At 46.4% G+C, this 10,236-nt stretch overlaps 1 protein-coding gene across 2 annotated transcripts in view; it reads left to right on the top strand.

Annotated features, from left to right (window-relative positions):
• Positions 1–2,805: 2,805 nt before the first annotated feature.
• The window catches only part of ZCCHC7 (zinc finger CCHC-type containing 7), a 607,337-nt gene continuing 599,906 nt past the window's right edge, over positions 2,806–10,236 (top strand). The window contains exon 1 of one of the 2 annotated variants that reach the window (XM_069630519.1): positions 2,806–3,024. The gene's annotated coding sequence lies outside the window, so the exon portion shown is untranslated. Of the gene's footprint in view, positions 3,025–6,157; positions 6,294–10,236 lie in introns of those variants that run through there. The other variant, XM_069630520.1, reaches the window with a different exon arrangement.

The raw sequence follows: 10,236 nt of genomic DNA, 5'->3' as shown, positions 1-10,236 counted from the left end.
ACAGGGTTTCGTTTGGCCCTCCCGACTCGCGCACGTGTTTGACTCCTTTGTGCATGTTTCAAGATGGGTCGGGTGGGTAACTGACATCACCGCAGACCCCTGGCGCCCTCCGTGGGCCTACCCGCCAGTGGCTCGACATGGTCAGGATGCACTGAGGGCAGTCCACCACAGTCGACAGTAGCATTGGGAGCACCGTCTCCCATCGCTGCGTTGAATCCTGTGGGCGGACTGCAGGGACCCCACCCATTTACTTCTCGACAGTTTCATGTCCTCTTGAACTCTCTTCAAAGTTCTTTTCAACTTTCGCTTACGGTACTTGTTGATCACCGTCTTGCGAACGTATGTAGCCTTAGATGGAGTTTACCACCCGCTTTGGTTTCCATTCCCAAGCAACCCGACCCTGGCCTCGGGCTGATGCCTAGCAGCTGACATAGAACCTGAGGCCGCAAGGTGCGTTCTTAGGGTCGATGATCAATGTGTCCTGCAATTCACACTAATTCTCGCAGCTAGCCGTTCTTCATCGACGCACGAGCAGAGTGATCCACCGCCAAGATTCACATGCAACTTTTTTTTTTGTACCAGACGTCGGCCTGACTCTGCCGGAGGCCGGGGGAGGCAGTGCTGCCTGTCCGCCCGTGGCAAGATAGCCCAGCGTTGCCATATCTAGCTTCCCCACTTGGGAGTTGGCCGAGACCATTGTGGTTTTAAAACAAAAACTAGGCACTCTGCCCAGGAAGCCTGCCTGCCGCCTGCAGCAGCACAGTGCTTCCCAAGGTGATGGAGGCAGGCAGCTCTGCTGACAGCCCTATACACTCCTCCTTTCCCAACCCCCTCTGCTCCCCTGTTGGGGATTGCAGGGGGTGGGGGGTAGTCAGATGGGACCCCTAGTCTTCAAACCCCAGCCTGGCTGCACGAGTGCTCCATCCCTCGCTCAGACCCACATGCTCCATCATTCCCTGACATGCCCCCATTATATGCCCTGCCCCTCCATTCCAGATCCATGATGCCCCCCACCGATCCGGACTCCACCAAGATGCCCCATCCCTTCCTCCACGCAGCAAGACTGACCATCCTTCCCCTCCAGACCCACACCAAGATGCTCTATCCCACCCTACACGTAGATGACCCATGCCACCCTCCAGACCAAAAGATGCCCCATACCTGTTTCAGACCGACACCAATGTGTCCCCATCCATTGCAGACCCCACCACACCAAGATGCCACCATCCCTCCCTCCAGACCCACACCAATAAGCTCCCATGCCTCCCCAGACCCACACCAATGTGCCCCATCCCCTCCCTCCAGACCCACACCAGGATGCTCCCTCCCTCCCTGCAGACCCAAACAATGTGTCCCGTCCCTCCCATACTTGTTCCAGGCTGACACCATGTGCCCCCATCCATTGCAGACCCCAAGATGCCACCATCCCTCCATCCACACAGCAGGATGCTCTCATCCCGCCCTCCAGAGCCACACCTAGATGAACCATCCCTCTCCCAGGTCCACAATGTGCCCCAATCCCTCTCCCAGACACAGACCAATGTCCCCCATCCCTCCCATCAAACCCACACCAATGAGCCCCATCCCCTCCCGACCCAAACCAATGCGCCCCATCCCCTCCGTCCCAACCCACACCTTGATGACCCATGCAACCCTCCAGACCAACAGATGCACCATACCTGTCTCAGACCAACACAATTGTGTCCCATCCATTGCAGACCCCACCAAGATGCCCCATACCGCCCTCCAGACCCACACCAAGATGCCCCATACCGCCCTCCAGACCCACACCAATGTACCCCATCCCTGCCCCCAGACCTACAGCAATGCACCATATCCCTCCCAACCGACACCTTGATGACCCAAGCCATCCCCCAGACCAAAAGATGCCCCATACCTGTTTCAGACCCACACCCATGTGCCCCATCCCTGCCCCCAAACCCACACCACTGTGTCCCTATCCCTCCCGACCCACACCAATGTGCCTCATCCCTCTAGACTCACACCAATGTGCCCCATCCAACCATTCAGACTCCACAAAGATGCCCCATCCCTCCCTCTAGACTAAAAACATAATGCCCCATCCTCCCTCCACATAGCAAGATGCCCCTTCCAGACCCACACCAAGCCCTGGCCATGTGCCTCTCCCGAACCACACGCATTGCCCCAGCAGACCTCTAAAACCACCCATCCTAAACACACACTCATCATACATTAAATTACCCTTCGATCAGTTAAACACCAGCATCCATTGTTCATTTTCTTAGCCCTCCATACCTTTCACGTTGAATAGATGAACATGATTTTTTAAAGTAAATGCAATTTTCCGCTCCCCCCGTCTCAATCTGGTGTTTTACAGGAACGTTCACGGTAACCCGAAGAAAATGCAAATTGCATTCTCAGCCACCAAAGAACACACCGATTGCTACTGCTCTTGCAGCCAGAACCTCACCGCTCAGAAAATCACGATGAGGGGGGACAGGACTACGTCGGACGCTCCATCTGGTGTCTTGCAGAAACGTCCCCGTACCCCAATAAAATGCCCACCTTAGCCGCAGCAAGCTAAAAGCACCCAGATTCCGATTGCACTTGCACTGGCAGTCTTCCGGCTGCGCTCACTAGAATTGCTCACAAAATCACAATGATGACATCGGAAACACGTAAAGAAGAGTAGGTGGGGCGTTGCTATGGTACGTTCCGCTGATGAGAGCAAGACACTACCGGACAAGCTCTCTGTACGTGATAGCTTACTAACTTATTACGGTGAACGTAATATGTAGTCTGTCACGTGATTATGCATGTTTCAGACGTATGCTTAGGGTCCGTTCCTCGAAAGAAGGGGAACTAGAATAGACACTAATCGGGAAAGTGAGTGGTGGCCTCGACCCGGAGTGAGATGTGTTCTAAGATGACAAAAACCAAGCAGAAAAAAGAGTTGGAACGAACTCTGAAAACATTGGCACTAATGTAGAGAAGTTGCAGTTGAAAAAAAAGCCAGAGTCGGCCTGCACAGACTGGGTATAGGTGAGCGCCCAATGACTCAAACGAATGGTTGGCAGGGTAACTCTGAAGATCGGCAGGAGGGCACGAGGGGCTCTGGTGCTGACCCGATGGTTTCTGAGTAGTCGTAGAGTTTGGCAGAGGGGGCCTGTGGCCAACAGTTTGAGTCAGATATACAGCAAGGGTCAAGGGGTTTCATTGCAGGTAGTGGAGACTGATTGTGGGCTTGTATTTTGGGTTCTATATGGACTATAAGTTGGGGCCATAAGGGAGTAATTTTAGGGAGACGGATAGCTGTGTGCATAGGCGGTCAGGGCAGAAGCCTATGTTAAAAGCAGGTTGGCTGGGCACACAGTATACACTTGCCGAGTGAAACTCCCTGCTTAAAGTCACCCGTTATTTTTTTATTTTAATCTTTGTTTTTGTGTGAATTCCCCCACCAGTACCCTGTCATGTTTGTCCCTCTTCCTTTTAGTATTTTATTGCATGGCATATTTCTAAAGTTGATATTGGCTTCCCAAACTGCTTAATCACAATTAAATGTTTCTATTATGGTGGCAGCAGTTATTAAGAAACTGAACTGTGGGCTCTTGGGTGTTTTTCGCCATCGTCGGCTCAGCACCCTCGCCCTGAACATAAGCAAGCTACCATCCCAAATCCTGTCGTAGCATGAGGGTGCATACTGAAGCGCACATTTTTTCATAACTAATTGCAAAAAGCAATATGATTTCCGGTCTGCTTTAATAACCTCTCAACAAGTCATTAAACATCCTGAGCTACATATGTAACTTTCTGATTTAGGAAGCGTCAACATCCGATGTAACTTACTGATTGTGCTCAAATGTACTACATTACCAACAGTTCAGTTCACATGCATGACTTTAAATCCAATAGAATTTCATGTTCAGCCCAAGGCATAAAATAAGCGTTATCGCATCGCTATTTGCGATATAATTAAGCCGGTTTGCTGTTTATTTTCATGATCATGTCGCAGTTACTGCGATATGATTTTCCCCCCCAAAAAAACTGGGTATCAATGTGAGCCCAGCCCGGGTGTGGCGTCACGTGAGAGCAGGATCTCCGCCCCCTCTCACACTCCACTCCGGCTTCAACTTGCAGAGGTAAGGAGGTTTGGGTGGGGGAGCCGGGCCCTTTTTTATTAATTGTTCTGTTGGGAGCTGGGTGTAAGTGGCTGATAATATTTCTCTCAGCCACTTACACCCAGCACCCACCGTAATAACGCAGCCTGCTCCTTGTAGAAGGCTTCTTCTATGAGCAGCAGGCTGCGTTATTACGGCGGGTGCTGGGTGTTAGAGAGCAAGTGCTCTCTAACACCCAGCACCCGACGTAATTCTACGAGCATTAGGTACCGTTATTACGGCGGGTGGTGGGTGTTTAGAGAGAATATGCATATTTCAATGTGGACTGACTGAGTATTAGAGAGCAGCCGCTCTCTAACACCCAGAGGAGGCCTTCTACGAGCAGCAGGCTGCGTTATTACGACGGGTGCTGGGTGTTACAGAGCAAGCGCTCTCTTCTACGAGCAGCAGGCTGCGTTATTACGACGGGTGCTGGGTGTTACAGAGCAAGCGCTCTCTTCTACGAGCAGCAGGCTGCGTTATTACGATGGGTGCTGGGTGTTACAGAGCAAGCGCTCTCTAACACCCAGCACCCAACGTAATTCTACGAGCATTAGGCAGCGTTATTACGGCGGGTGTTGGGTGTTGGAGAGAATATGCATATCTCAATTTCGACTGACTGAGTGTTGGAGAACAGCCGCTCTATAACACCCAGCACCCGCCGTAATAACGCAGCCGAATGCTCGTAGAATGACGTCGGGTGCTGGGTGTTAGAGAGCGTCTGCTCTCTAACGCTCATTCGGTCCAAATTGAAATATGCATATTTCATTAAATTGCCTTTTCACAAGCACCCAAATTGCATTGGACAAAAGGCATTCGCTTTCAATAAAATCAACACGTTAAAATGTGCACATGTAAACTCCAAGAACCAATACAAAGGTTTTCCCTGAAATTTGCAGTACCGAACTTGGACATTTCACCTTAGTTGTTTTTCATCAGGCTATGTAGTGCAGTGGTGAGTTTTCCAGCCTGCAAACCTGATGGCTGTGGTTCAGTGGGGCTGAGTCCATCCTAACCTGGGCAAAAAGAACGAAAGCAAAATAAACGCACGTTAGCATTGAAAGTCGGCAAAAAAGAATGAAAAGTGAAGCAAAATAAACGCGCGTTGTTTTGCTTCACCTGCATTCTTTTTGCCAATGTGCTGGAAGCATTAGAGTAATTGCTGCAGAGATAAAGCCACACTCGGGCAGGGAGACGGCAGCGGCGCAGTCCTGCAAGCAAAAAAACCAACAAAAAATGCAATTGGTGAAAGCTTTCCCCCATAAAAATTCGTCAGATTCCAGGGTCTGTCCTCCCTCCCCTCCCTACCGTCTCCCTGCAAACTCCCCCATACACCCACCAGACCCCTGTTCTTCATTTTTTTTGTTTGTCTCCCCGTTCCCCAAATGGCATGCACACCCACATTAACCAATGGGGGTAGGGGTGACTGTCCTGATTAACAGCGAGACCGCCCTTTCCTGTAAACTGCAGGGAGAGTTTGCAGAAGTTGTGCTGTAGTTCCTGATAAGTACCCCGATACTGGAAGCTGCTCACAGGTCGACAACTGGAGATGAATCCGAAGAGGAAGATGTCTGCAGCGATTTCCAGCGACCGCAGAGCCTGCTGTGTAACCAGAGCCTGATGCAACTCTTCCTTCCAATCCACATGGGTGTCCCAGATGCGATGACTCCTACCCAGAGGCTGGTGTAATGTACTTGTCTAAAGAAGACCTGCATTTTGAGCCATCCCACGATGTGTTGCGACCTTGCTGGGCTGCAAACTGACAATACCCTGGGACCTCGAGCCTGAGTACGCTGCATGGTCTTCGAATTTGTCCGAAACTTTGGTGAACCTCCTGGTGGACCTCCAGAGACATGATTCGAATCCTTTAAGTCCCCTCGCCAGAGTGCAGGACCAGATTAGTGAAGAGAATCCGACCAGCAATATTAGTTCTTCATCTGGATGTTGTTTAAAAAAAAAATGCAAAAATGCCAATTCCACAGAGCCACGAGAAAGCGTGAAGAGTACTTTGCTGGAAGCCTCCTCCGATGACTGCTGCGGCAAGTTCACAGCCAGTGTCCAGTTCTTTCATCTCCAGACCAAGAATCCAGGGGCCAGGTTCTGTGGTGCTGCATCCTGAAGGCAGCCACTCCAAAGCTCTTCTTTTCTCCTAAGGTACTGTGTGTCGGTTTGGGTAATACTTACCTTAAGTCTGGTGTGCATCCTGTGAGATTGAGTGGCTGATTTGTGTGGTTGGGAGTATGCCCATCTTAGAAGAAAAATTAAGGTGACTATACCTTACTTAAGACTGGTGCTCACAGTTGACCCTTGTCTGGGTTGCACAGGTAAATCAAATTATTTTTCAAAGTGTTTATACTTTTTCAAAGATGCACAAAGTCGGTGAAAAATTTCACAAAGGAAATGTTTAATTCACATTTCTAGCTTCCGTATCTCATATTTGTCTCATGTAGTGAGGCAACCCGAAAATTAGTAGGTCTATTTGTTAGTAAGCACATATGCCAATGCATTTCGGTCTGTGACCATCTTCAGGGCCGTACTTAAATTATAAATCAACTGAACAGTTGTAAACAGTAAGACAATCCATCATATTACAATGAAAAACGTGAAACACATACCCCAAGTTGATCCGAGTGATTGTGGTAAACAAGGGAGGAAATAAGCGAAAATAATGAAATGCGATACAACTGTAAAAGTCCAATATATATTACCCCTTGTTACTAAGTAGTCTGTACCTGCTGCATTGTAGTTGTCCTCTCGTCTACGTGCTCGTTAACGTTGTCTCCAACGCTCCTGTTTAACAATAGTTGAAGAATGTGTAAGTCCTTGTATCTATGGATCGAGTGACTCTTATGTGCGTGCGTGTAAAGGAGTCTCTTACCTGCTTATGCGATGCTTGCGTGCAGGACCGAACGCCTTTGCTGTGAAAGCGAAAGCGAAATGCGCGCGAGTGCGGACGCTATCTTAGATTCCCATGGAAACGTGGACGGGGCGACGGGCAGCAGCGCGAACGCTGACGCACGTACGCCTCGGGACCCACCTCTCTCCGGTGACAAAGGGGCGGGTCTATTGCCATGGGGACCCGTGTTGTAGAGGAAGCTATGTGCCTGTTAATGCTTGTTTTGAGCCATGAAAATGGACGGTATAAGGTCATGGGGTGTGCGGCTGTGTCTGATAGTGGGTGTCTCTAATACCGCATAATAGAGTCCACGTTTTTTTCACAATTATTGTCATATAGTCGACCAGGATCTAAAAATATAAACAGAATCCTAATTCACTTTTTCCAAGTCTCTTGTTACCTGTTTTTGAAATATGTCCACAGAAGGGACAGTTATCGGAGGAATAAAATTACTCTTGCCTCTGAATTCTTGAAGAGCTGAATCCTCTGTCTCTTGGGTTGTCTTCTTCTAGTTCGCTGAAGAACACTTTCAATTTTATTTTACGAACAAGTTTGTATAGTTCGATTTTTGAATCAAATAAGGTGCTGTCATAAGTTGGAACAAAACTGAGTCCTTTCTGCAAGGTTTTAATTTCACTTGAGGTCAGAATTCTGGAAGACAAATTGATCACTGTTTTCTTCTGATGCAGCCTCGTATTCGGTCTTCCTTTTTGTTTTTCTTTTCCCCCTTTGTGTTCTCTTCTTCCTTCTCCTAAAAAAGGCACTCTTGTCTCTGTTAGGTGTATCTGTTGTGTCTGCTGTTCTAGATGTTCCCGAAGTGGCTTCTTCTCTTTGGTTAGATGTTTCTCTTTCTGTGTCGGTGCCCAAGCTGGACGTTTCGCTGGTGTACTTCGGTTTAGGTTTTCTTAGTGGAGGACCATATTTCTCCATCCAACTATGAACTTCATCCTTCAAATAATCATAGGTATCGCGCTTAAATTTTCGGATTTTCTTAGCTTCGAGTTCTGATTTGTACCCGGACAATTTATTGTTGATATCTTCTAAAATAGAACCTACTTCTTCTCGATTTAGTGTTGCCACTAGTTCTTTTTTGATTTCTTGTGTCTCTTAGATCTTTGGCTAATTCTTGTATAGTCAGTAGAATGAGATCTAAGGAACATTTATTTAGTATGGCCTCCCATTTTTTTACAAAGACTTTGCTCTCCTTGCATAAGGTGGATCGCAGCTGTAAACGTAGACCTCTTGGTATTCTTTGGCTTTTGTGATATTTCCCCAGTGTGATTGCATGGAGTTTGTGAATAATCTCCTTCCTTATTAAATACTCCAATTGTTTTATTTGGCTAGTTGGATCTTGTTTTTTATTGTTTGGGAGTTTGCCCATACCACTTGACCAGGCTTACTGCTGGAACACACATAGGGAGTGTTCTCTGAAGTCCTTGAACGCTTTAACTAACTTTGAAGTGAATGCTTGGTTTAAGAAGATATCCTCTGGAACATTGACTTTCCTGCAACTGAAAGCTATCCTGATCTGCCTACAACTGGCACCTAGACCACTACAGTCCCTGTGAAAACTCATACTATAGACTAGGGAAGGACTTTATAAGACAAGTGTTCTGTCTTTAACGTATAGCTAGTGTAAACGTTCCTACTTGCTAAAGAAGTTAGTGTGGTAACTGTATCGCTGTGAAAGAAAGTTATACAGTGTAATTACATTTATGCTTACCTTTTGAGTTGCATTCTGCGCCTCTAAAAAGTATACAAGTTTACTAACTTTGAATGGTGCCCCTTCTGAAAAGTAATTGTATTGGTACGGTTTTATTATTCTTAACTGAATGAGTGTAAAAGCTTACCAATAGGGTTTACCTACCTTGAATAACAGTGTCATTCATAGTGTACCATGGGGTTTTTGCTTTCCCTGTTCTGCTTTATACAGAGCTAAAACAGTCCCTGAGTTAATATTTAGCTTTGAGTTGCTGATAGTCCCTCTTAAAAGTATATAGGTGATTAGCTGCTGCTCTTCTAAACCTGTAACCCTGGTTTGAACTTCCCTGAATAGCTTTGGTGCTATTCTAAATTAGTTCCATAAAGTTTTTACTTACCTTATAAACTGTATTATAGACTTCTTAAAAGTATACTAGGTATAGCTAGCTATTAGATAGAGGGTGGTTATATACTACTAGGTCAGTTACTTACCTTGAAATACATTGTCTTTCTTAAAACGTAATTGGGTTTTGCTTTCCCTGATTTGCTTAGTGCATTGTAAAATAGTTCATGAGTGTTCATACTTATCATTGAGTAGCTTGAGACCCCCCCAGAAAGTATGAGTTGTTTTTACTAGCTTTGAACCGAGTTCTAAAAAGTAATGTCGCAAGGTGTATACTTGTAACAGGGTTGGTTTATTATGTGATTTCTATAACTGAGTATCACTGCATGACTGAGAGGGTCTACTACCCTTGAATTACTGATGGTATTTTAAAAGTATATATAACCTAGTTTTACTCCCCATGAATAGCTTCCTGCCATTCTGAAAGTGTTGTAGGTTTGCCTCACCTGGACTACTGATTGTATACGCAATAAGGTTGTACTTTGGGTTGTATCACAAAGTATCGAGTTGGTTGTTATATTTGTGTTTATATGATGTTGATAGTACTTTGCTTTCCCCAGATTTATCTTGGTCTACTTGTATTTAAATCATTTATTTTTTACAATACAGAGTGTTTAATTGTTTCTTTTGAGCATATGGATGCTGCAATTTCTTTGTACCAAGCTACAGTCCTCTCTCCCTCCTAAGATAAGCCTGGTTGCTCTGTCCATGCTACGACATTCTCACCTGGGAGTTACCGTGTACTGCACCAAATATGTTTTTTATGAAGTATGGGTAGGACTTTAGAAAAATGGTCCTAACAAGTAGCAATCAAAACTGGGGACCTTAGTCTGTCAAAAAGCACAGGTGGCGAAATACAAACACTGGTGAGATCCTAAGCAGCAATCCAAACTAGGAGCCCTACTCTGGGCTAATCACCTAGCTCCTAGTATGAATTCCAGTTCCCCACATGCACACTCTTAAATTATCACTCACCAATGGCTAGAAAAAACTGCACATTTTATGGACTGCTTGCATGTTTGAATGCTGTATCTGCCAAGCCCAATTTAAATAAAATGAATCTTCAAATATTTGACCAATCCCTTAGATTGCTGTGT

Source organism: Ambystoma mexicanum, chromosome 6q, assembly GCF_040938575.1.
Source record: "Ambystoma mexicanum isolate Mex_15411 chromosome 6q, UKY_AmexF1_1, whole genome shotgun sequence".
In the NCBI taxonomy this organism is placed as follows: Eukaryota; Metazoa; Chordata; class Amphibia; order Caudata; family Ambystomatidae; genus Ambystoma; species Ambystoma mexicanum.
The sequence above is the reverse complement of the archived record's forward strand: the minus strand, read 5'-3'. Positions and strand labels throughout refer to the sequence as shown.